Here is a 10846-nt window from a genome sequence, read left to right on the forward strand (position 1 = left end):
CCTTAACCATTTTTAAGTGTACAGTTCAGTAGTGTTAAGTATATTTACTTTGTTATGAAACAGATCTCCAGAACATTTTTATATTACAAATCTGAAACTCTATACCCAATAAACAACAACTCTTCTTTCCCCCCTCCTCCCAGCCCCTGGAAACCCCCATTCTACTCTCTTTTTCTATGAATTTGACTACTTTAGATACTTTATATAAACAGAATCATATAATAATTGTCTTTTTATGACTGTCTTATTTTATATACCATAATGTCCTCAAGGTTAATTCTTGTTGTAGCTTGTGACAGGATTTTCTTTTTTTTTTAAGCCCCAATTTTGTTTAGCCATTCATCTGTTGCTGGAAATTTAGGTTACTTCTACCCCTTGGTTATCATGAATCATGCTGCTATGAACAGGGGTGTGCAAATATGTCTTTGAGATTGTTTTCAATTCCTTTGCATATTTACCCAGCAGTGTGATCACTGGATCATATATGATGGTTTTATTTTTAATTTTTTGAGGAACCTCTATACTATTTCCCATAGCAGTATAACCCCTTTAAAAAAAAAAGGAAATGGAAAATATATATAGATATAGATATAGATGTAGATATAGATATAGATTTAGATATATAGATATAGATATATAGATATATATAAATATCCTGCTTGTAGAGGATCCTGTTAGACCAACATCTTAGAATCACAAGAGGCAGGAATTGATTTCTTCAGCTTCCTTTCCTTGAATGTACCGAGAAGGGCACGGATCCTTTCCCACTGTCCCCATTCCTTTCCCTGATAAAGCCCTGATTTTGTTCAGGTGTTTACTCTTTCTTCAGAAGGTCCATGACTCAAAGGAATTGAACCTCATCCCCAGCTTTGGGAGCGAGTGTTGCTTACTTTAAACCACTCATGGTAATCCCACCACCCTGCCCCTGAATGGTGTCGGAACTCATACTTCAGTCATTCTGGGTACAGCTTTCCCTTGAGGAGTATCACTGGCAGAGGAGTGGGCATATGACCTAAGTGGGCCCAATCAGACTGAGGGGAAATGTTTCTGGAGCACATTTGTGTAAAAGGTTTTCTTTTTCTCTTGTAGAACATGAACAAAAAACACGTGTCCCCATTTCTCCTCTAAACCATTTATTAGCAGTGAGGGTCCTAATCAGGAGACAAAGCGATACACAAAGGATGACTAAAGCAAGAGAATATCAAAGAACTAGAGTGAAGCCCTTATGGTATTGGGCCTGGAGCCCTTCTGAGCTCTGGACTGCCTGTTAATAAACATAGTCATTGTTTAAGCTAGTTTGAGCCGGGTTTTCTGTTACATGCAGCGCAAAGCATCCTTCCTGTCTGATGTAACTCTCCTCTGCTGTTCAGGAACCTTTGGGAAAAAGTTTGAGAGTCAGTTCTCTATCTTCCAGCTCTGAGGTCTAACATGTGCTCCTGCTGCATTTCCTCTTTACACATTGGCTGGGCCATGTAGTCTTCCCACAACAACTTGGACATGACACCTCAGGACATTTTAAAATCTGAGAGGTTTTCATTCTATTTGCTGAAGGTTGAATAAGGAAAGGGGTTATTCCTCCTGTCAGGAGATGGCCTATGACTAAGATCTAATCCACAGGAAGAGAGGTTGTACTTTGGTGGTGGCTTTGGAGGGGATTCAGTGCAGGGCTACTGTTAGCCAATTCTGTATTTTTATGTGATTTGGGGTGGGGGGGTCGGGGGAAGGTTCTTCCCAAGATACTTTACTTCCATATGATGATAAAGTGCTATAATACATACATTGATTTTATTAGTAAAAAACATTCTTGCAGTCCAGCCAGTGTGGCTCAGTGGATTGAGCATCATCCCATGGACTGAGAGGTCCCAGTTTGATTCCTGGTCAAGGCACATTCCCAGGTTGCAGGCTCGATCCCCAGTGGGGGGCATGCAGGAGGCAGCCAATCAATGTCTCTCTCTCACATTGATGTTTCTATCTCTCTCTCCCATCTCCTCTCTCTAAAAAAAAACAACAACAACAATAAAAACATATTTTTAAAAAAACATTCTTGCATTTGCCAGAAATTATAATATACAGGTCTATGCTATCTATAAATAGCTCTCAGATCTGGCACCATGGAGCATGACACCATCTGGACAAAGGAATGTGGTAGTTTATTAGAGAGAGAAAGAACACAGACTGCAGAGCAGACAAGAAAGCTGGTAGAGACGTACTTACAGTACTTTTCATTCAGACATCATTTTAATAGGTAAAAAACGTTAAAAAGTAAACTGGGGAGATTAGGGTTTTTTAAAACTTTCCATTTTAAATTCATTTCAGACTTACAAAAAAGATGAGGGAAAAAAAAATCACCAAAACCCCCAAATCAGTTCTCATGTATCCTTCACCTAGCTTCACAAATGTTCACAACTTAACATAATGATACTACAATTATGAAAATCAGGAAATTAACTTTGATGCCATACTATTAACTAATATAAAGATCTCACTCAGATTTCACTACCTGTCACACTCATGTTTCTTCATGGTGCTCGATCCAATCCAGGATTACATGTTGCATTTAAGTCGCATGTTTTTTCAGTCTCCTTTCGTCTAAGATAGTTGTTCAGTGTTTTCTTTGTCCTTTAGGACATTGACACTTTTGGAGAGTACTGGCCAGTTATTTTGTAGAATATTCTTCAAGTTGGGTGTGTCTGAGGTCCTCCTGATTAAATTTAGGCTATGCATTTTGAGCAAAAATAGACAGAAGTGATACTGTGCCCTTCTCAGTATATTTCAGGAGTCATGTGCTTTTAACAAAATGTTTTATTAAATTTATTAGGGTGACATTGGTTAATAAAATTATATAGGTTTTTTCCTGGCCAGGTAACTGAGGTGATTAGAGAGTTGTCCCTATATACCAAGGTTGTGGGCTTGATCCCCAGTCAGGGCGCATACGAGAATCAATCGGCAGCACACTTCGGCAGCACATACACTAAAATTGAAACAATACAGAGAAAATGAGTATGGTCCCTGTGCAACAATAACACAAAAATTTGTAAAGTGTTCTATATTTTAAAAAAATAAAAACTTTATTATCATCCATCTTACTTCAGAAAATTATCTGTGTTCCCCAGTTTCTAACTGTGAGCTCCCCAAGACTATAGCTGCCTTGTTAATTTGCGTATCGGCAGAACTTATTACTGGTACCTACACAAAGAAGATGCTCAAAATAGTTGTTGAATGAAATTTCTTTCTCCTATTGATAAAGGTATTAACGTCTTCACAGAGTTGAGACTATTTAAAATGTTTCTCAAACAAATATCTTAGTTTCAAAATCTCTAATTTTAAGTAAAATTTTGTCAGTATACATTTAAAAAAAGAAGCAACCAATGAATGTATAACTAAGTGGAACAACAAATAAGTATTTCTGTCTCTCCCTTCCTCTCTCTCTCTAAAGTCAATAAATTAAAAAAATTATATAGGTTTCAAGTGTACAATTCTATAATACATCATTTGTATATTGTATTGTGTGTTTACCATTTAAAGTCAAGTCTCTTTCTGTCACTATTTATCTCCCCACCCCTCTCCCTCTCTGGTAATCACCAAACTGTTATCTGTGTCTATGAGTTTGTTTGTTTTTTAGTTTTGTTCATTAGATTCCACACAAATCTATGTTTATCCTCACCCGAGGACATTTTTCCATTTTTTGTTCAGCTAGAGCGGGAAGGAGAGAGAGGAAGAGAGAGAGAGAGAAACATCGATGTGAAGGGACACATCGAGTGGCTGCCACCCGCACGACCAACCAGGGCCGGGGACAAACTGCAACCGAGGTACATGCCCTTAGCGGGAACCGAACCCGGGTCTCTCTGGACCACAGGCCGATGCTCTAACCGCTGAGCCAAACTGGCCAGGGCCACAAATCTATGTTTAAACATAAATGTTTCCAATAAAAAGAACTAGATATAGGAAAGAGATAAAACTCATTTTAAAAAGAAAAAGAAATAGCCTAGCCAGTGTGGCTCAGTGGTTGAGCATTGATCCATGCACCAAGAGGTCGCTGGTTCAATTTCCAGTTGGGGTACATGTCCAGGTTGTGGGCTAAAACCCTACTGGGGAGCATGCAGGAGGTGGCCAATTGATTCTCTCTCTCCTTCTCCCTTGCTCTCTCTCTAAAATCAATGAAAAGCAAAGCAAAGAAAAAAAAATTTAGTACTTGGTTATGGTGGTATGTGCTTGATTTCTCCACTCTAAGTTATGCTTAGTTTCTTCATAATTAATAAATATCTTGTGTGGTGATACTTAGAAAATATGCATAACTCTGTTTCTTATCAAATTTTGTCCCACTGATTTTATAACCATTAATGATTCTTACCTACAACAATTATTACTGTGGTGTTGGTCAAATTGTGAGGCCAAGCTTTGAGCTTTAGAATTAAATTTGGAAAGACTCCCCAGAAGTAGGTGAGAAACATCTTGCAGTCTGAGTATAATCTGGTGACTAAGAGCAGGAGTTTTGCAATTAGAAAGATTCAAATTCAGTTACTGGCTCCACTGTGTATTAGCTGTATGACCTTAAGCAAATTAACTTCTCTGGGCATCATTTCCCACACTGGTAAAGTAGAGATTATGGAGACTACCTTATAGAGACTTTATGAGGAATATAATAAACATAAAGCACTTTGTGCAATGTCTGGCACATAGTTAATACTTTATAAATGTTAGCTACTATTGTAATAAAAATGGTTATTGTTATTATAGTAACATTCAGCAGAAAGAAAACCCAAAAGTACTTTCTTGGCATAGTTACTTATGTAAAAAAGTTCTTTCTTTAAAAAACATTTTAACCTTTTATAAAATCTGCCTGGGAAGAATATACTTCTGATGCACTAGTTAAATGGGCAAGAAACTAGAATGGATACACACACGCCACCATATACCCAGTGCTTCGGATATGATGACAAAAGAAAGAGACTAGCTGAAATAAAAGTTAATGTAAACATAATATCTAGGATTATTAATTACTTCCACAGATACTGCTGGGATTTCTTTTTTTATCCAGTAGCCAATCTTCTACTGGCAGCGGTAGAACTCTGCTGTGTATATAAATGGAAATATGCCCACCTAAAAAATATCAGTTGTTTCTTTTCAACCAAGGGCGGCTAATAAGGCTAATAAGCAAAAAATATGCTAGGTGTGACATCTACAAAAGCTATTTAACTTTATAAAAGAAACATACTTACCTGATACATGCCTTATAGCCTTCACTCCCCTCCCTTCTTCCTGCCTGGAACTCAAAAGCAAAGCTTATAGATGCAGAAGCCACCTTGTAACCTAAGGGCTGAAAGCCACACACTACAGATGGTAGAGCAGGAAGATAAAAGGATCCTGGTTTCTTGTGCAGTTGTTAATCTCTTTTTGGGAGTGAGGATACCAAGGCTCAGAGACATTAAGAAAATTATCCATGGTCAGCTAGATCTTAAGCATTGCAGCTGGGATTCAAATCTATGTTTGTGTGACTCCAAAGTCATCTATTTTCTTCTATAGTACAAAGCTTCCTAAAAGGATGAATATATTTAGAACCCTTTCCACATTTACACATTGTGATGAACAAAGCTAAGTGTCCACAAATATTCCTTGCATGTTGACCACTAACAACTCCAGCTTGATCAGCAAAAGTGATCAGGCAGGTCTCTGGCACTTCATCTTCTATTCATACTGTAGTAGGCAGACAGGCATGAGCAGAGCAGGAACAATGGGCCAGGTGCACAGGGTCACCACGTCAGAGAGCCCTGAGTGCTTAGGAACAGCTAAAAGCCCTTCCAAGACCACTCTCTTAAGCATTAACTCCTGGATATGACTTCTAGGCCTCAAATGTGCTTCAGCTCCAGGCCCAGAAAAGCAGCAAAACCAGGTGGAGTAAGGCCATGGCTGACATCAGGACCAGCTATATTGACTAATGACCCCCTGGAGCCTACCAGTCAGTGCAGACCAGGACCCTGAGGACACAGACTGGGAAAGCTGATGCATATTCTACTGAGACCCTCCCCTGGATGGGGAGTGGGGTGGAAGAGATAAACCAAAGAACTTATTTGCATATATGCATAACCAATTGACACAGACAATAATATGGAGAAGACAGGAGGTAGGTGGCAGAGAGGAGGAGGAGTTAATGAAGGGGGGGGGGACATCTGAAATACTCTCAACAATAAAGATTTAAAAAATTAAAAACAAAAAACAATAGACTTCCGGTCAAGTTGGCGGCGTAGGTCAAGGAGGTATATCGCCTCCTCCTATAAACACATCAAAATGACAACTAAATTACAAAACAACCATCACTCAGAACCACCTGAAATCAAGCTAAATGGAAGTCCTACAACTACAAAATTAGAGAAGCAGCCACATTGAGACTGGTAGGAGGGGCGGAGGTGCAGATGGGCTGGTCCCACACCCATGTGTGGAGGATAAAAAATCAGGAGAGGTACTTCAGCTATGAAGGTCCTCCCTGAGGAGTGAGGGGTTCTCGTCCCACACCAGGCTCCCAGCACAGGGTTCCTGTGCCAGGAAGAGAAGTCCCCATGACTTCTGGCTGTAAAACCAGTGGGAACTGAGGCTGAGGGAGGCTGAGGCTGAGGGAGTCCCAGGCAGTTTCTCATAAAGAGCCCTCATATGGACTTACTCAGACTTGTACCTTCCGAGCTGCATGGGGGAGGCAGATTGAAAGGCACCAGAGAAATACAGGGAAGAACTGAGTGGTTTGATATTGGGGTGAGAGCTGGAGAGGCAGCTTTCTCCCAGACACACGTGCTGACAGGGGCTGTTGTTCCTTTGGGGAGCACTTCCCCTACAGGGCAGGCAGAGAGGCACCATATCTGGGACTCCAGCAACCTGACTAACACAGTTTGCCTCACCCTGGTGATTCCTTGAGGCCCTGCCCCACCCAACTTTCAGGCCCACCAAAGCTGTTTCCAGTGGCTTTTCCATAGGAATGACCTGTCTTGGCTCCTGTATCGGATTTTCCAAAATTCTCTCAGACAAGCAGCATCTGGCCTTAGCAAGCCCCATACCTCTCACTAAGTGGCCCTGGGCCCTGCACTAGGGGCAGCCAGCCTTAGTTCACAGTTTGGCTTTGTCTGGGCACCTCCAAGCCCAGCACAAGAAGCAGCCATCTGCAGATCCCAGCTTATGCCTGGTGGCCCCAGGGTAGAACACAGGCAGTGGCCAACCTTGCTGCAGAGCCAGCACACCCAGTGGACAGCTTCAGACCATATCAAAACACTATTACCCAACCACCTCTACAAGTGACACACTCAAGGAGTGAACTCGGTACCGGCTGAAGTAAGTCTTTCCCTGTGTGGTGGGCCCTGCACAGATGATCATCCAAGGTAGTCAAAGTCCAGTGGTCAGTGAGCACAGCCAGTCCTTGCAGCTAACCAGCTTGAGTAAATCCCTCCACTGATGTGTCAACAGCAATCAAGACTCAATTACAACAGAAGGGTGTACAGTCCACATGAGGGGTACACCTCAAGGACCCAGCTAGGGTGATCAGGAAGGCTGTATCACTGGTCCCTATAGGACCCTACTACAACAGCCACCCTACCAAGCCTAGGAGACATAGCAGCTCTACTTAATACACAGGAAAAAACACAAGGGGGCAGCCAAAATGAGGAGACAAAGAAACATGTCCTAAATAAAAGAACAGAACAAAACTCCTGAAAAAGAACTAAGCGAAATGGAGATAAGCAATCTAACAGATGCAGAGTTCAAAACACTGGTTATAAGGATGCTCAATGAACTTAGTAAGGGCCTAAAGAACATAAAAAAGGACCAGTCAGAAATGAAGGAGGCACTAACTGAAATAAAGAATAATTTACACAGATTCAATAGTAGAGTAGGTAAAGCCAAAAAGCAAACCATCAATTTGGAATATAAGGAAGAAAAATCACCCAATCAGAACAGCAAAAAGAAAAAAGAAACAACAACAACAACAAAAAATTGAGGACAGTGTAAGGAGCCTCTGGGACAACTTCAAGTGTACCAACATTTGCATCATGGGGGTGCCAGAAGGAGAAGAGAGAAAGCAAGAAATTAAAAATGTATTTGAAAAAATGATGACAGAAACCTTCCCTAATTTGGTGAAGGAAACAGACATACAAGTCCAGAAAGCACAGGGAGTCCCAAACATAATGAACCCCAAGAGGCCCACACCAAGATACATCATAATCAAATTGCAAAAAGGTTAAACACAAAGAGAGAATCTTAAAAGCAGCAAGAGAAAAGCAGTTAGTTACCTACAAGGAAGCTCCCATAAGACTGTTCATTGATTTCTCAAAAGAAATTTTCTGGCCAGAAGGGAGTGGCAAGAAATAATAAAACTGATGAAAAACAGGAACCTACAAACAAGATTACTCTATCCTGCAAAGCTATCATTTAGAACTGATGGGCATGTAAAGAGTTTCCCAGCCCTGGCCGGTTTGGCTCAGCGGTTAGAGCGTCGGCCTGCGGTTCGAAGAGACCCGGGTTCGGTTCCCGCTAAGGGCATGTACTTCGGTTGCAGTTTGTCCCCGGCCCTGGTTGGTCGTGCGGGTGGCAGCCGCTTGATGTGTCCCTTTCACGTCGATGTTTCTCTCTCTCCCTTCCTCTCTCTCCCTCCCACTCTATCTGTACAAAGAATGGAAAAATATCCTCAGGTGAGGATAAAAAAAAAAAAAAGAGTTTCCCAGACAAGAAAAAGCTAAAAGAATTCATTACCACCAAACCAGTATTATATAAAATGTTGAAGGTTCTTCTTGAAGAAAAAGAAGATAAAAAATATGAATAATAAAATGGCAATAAAGAGTGTCTGGGGGGAAAAAGGAGAAATATCTGTAATAAAAATAAATTAATAAAAATTGGGAAAAAATTAAATAAAATGGCAATAAATACATATCTATCAACAATTGAATCTACAAACAAAATGAACAAGCAGAACAGAAACAGACTCAGATACAGAGAAATTTTTTTTGGTTGCCAGATGGGAGGGATGTTGGGGGAATGGGTGAAAAAGGTGAAGGAATTGAAAAGTACAAATTGGTTTTTAGACTGGCAAACCTCAAAGGGAAGGGGGGGGGTGCCAGAAGACATAAACCAAAAACTTCTATGCATATATGCATAACCAATGGACACAGACAATAGTGTGGGGAAGGCAGGAGGAAATCGGGAGGAGCGCATCAATAGGGGGAAAAGAAGGGACATCTGTAATTCATTCAACAATAAAGATAAATTTAAACAAATAAATTCATTTTTAAAAATAAAATAAAATAAAAAACGAAAACAAAAAAACAAACAAAAACCCTCAGGATAGAGGATGCCTTGCCTTTCCCCACCCACTTCCTTCCCCAGAGACTGAGGCAGGCTGGAATGTTCTTTCTCCTCCTTCCATCCACTGCTCCCTCTTTCTCCCTCCCCCGACTCCCTCTCCCTCAGCACACCTGAACCTCTCCTCCTCTTTTCTCTCAAGGTGAGTATCTTTCTATTTCTCTTTCTCTTTCTGTCCCTCTCGCTCCTCTTCCCTCCCCCTCCCCCTAAGCTCTCCCCTTTTGTTTTTCTGTAACTTGTTTTCTGAGCCCATTTCTTCTACATCTCACTTCTACCTCTGTGACTTTTTTAAAAAATATGTTTTTACTGATTCTTTAGAGAAAGAGGAAGGGAGAGATAGGAACATCTATGTGAGAGAGAAACATCAATTGTCTGCCTCCTCCATGCCCCCTACTGGGGATCGAGCAACCTGGGTATGTGCTCAACCTGGAATCCAACCGGGACCTCTCAGTCCATGGGACCATGCTCAGTCCACTAAGTCACACCGGCTGGGCCTCTGTGACTTTCTAAATAAACTTTCTCTTATAATTTGAGTCTTGGCTTTGACTTTTTCTCTTAGCCAGAACTCAAGGACTGAGGTTGCTTAACCAAGGTTAACACATGCTGCGTTTTTCTGCCCACTAACAAAGCCTGTAAAAAAGGCTTCAAACAGTGATAAACAACTTGTGATGAGTGTTACCAACAAGAATTTGCATCCCAAGGAACATCAGGATCTAAGGCAGAGGTCACAGAAAGAGGGTAGTTGTGTTCTGATAATAAATTGTTTGAGTTGATAAATATCATGATATGGTAGGCAGCTAGACATGAGCAGAGCAAGGACAAATGGCCAGGTACAGAAGGTTACAAGGGTGGAAAGCTCTGGGTGCCTAGCAAAGGACAATTGTAGAGTAAGACCTCACCCCAGGGTGAACTTTCCTCCCCTAGCATATCACTGGTCATGTGGTTTGGACCTCCTAACCTTTCCTCCCTAGAGATAATATCTAGGTTTCAGTTGTATTTTAGTTCCAAGCCCAGAAAAGCAGCAAAACCAGACAAATGACCCCACAGCTGACATCAGGACCAGCTGCATTGAATAATGACCCTCTGCCCTTGTACCAACGAATCAATCAGTAGAGACCTAGATCCTGAAAGGACACATCTGGAAAACTGATGAATATTCTATTAAGATCTTCCCGTAGGACCTCCCCTAAAATCTCCATCCTTAAAACCCTTAGACAAAGACCCAGTGCACTCCCCCTCAGGGTGCAGGTCTTGCCTTTGCCTCTGCCTTTCCCTTCCCCCACCCCTTTATCCCCAGGGGCTTTATCATTACCTTCTTCACTTCCAAGCTCCAAGGGCCTTTCCTTTACCTCTATAACTTGTTTCCTAAGTCCATTTCTTCTATATATTACTTCTTCTACCTCTGTGATTTTTCAAATAAATGTTCTCTTATAGTTGGAGACTTGGCTATGAATTCTTTTCTGGCCAGAACTCGAGTACTGAGGTTGCTGAACCCAGGTCCAGTCTGACCCCC

The 10846-nt window shown here is 41.3% G+C and overlaps 1 non-coding gene across 1 annotated transcript; it reads left to right on the plus strand.

Moving 5' to 3' along the window:
• The first annotated feature begins 2949 nt into the window (after positions 1-2949).
• Positions 2950-3054, plus strand: LOC118632800. The gene has a single exon (XR_004960064.1). It is a non-coding gene; the product is annotated as a U6 spliceosomal RNA (small nuclear RNA).
• The last annotated feature ends 7792 nt before the right edge of the window (positions 3055-10846 follow it).

Source organism: Molossus molossus, unplaced genomic scaffold, assembly GCF_014108415.1.
Source record: "Molossus molossus isolate mMolMol1 unplaced genomic scaffold, mMolMol1.p scaffold_m16_p_17, whole genome shotgun sequence".
NCBI classification, from domain to species: domain Eukaryota; kingdom Metazoa; phylum Chordata; class Mammalia; order Chiroptera; family Molossidae; genus Molossus; species Molossus molossus.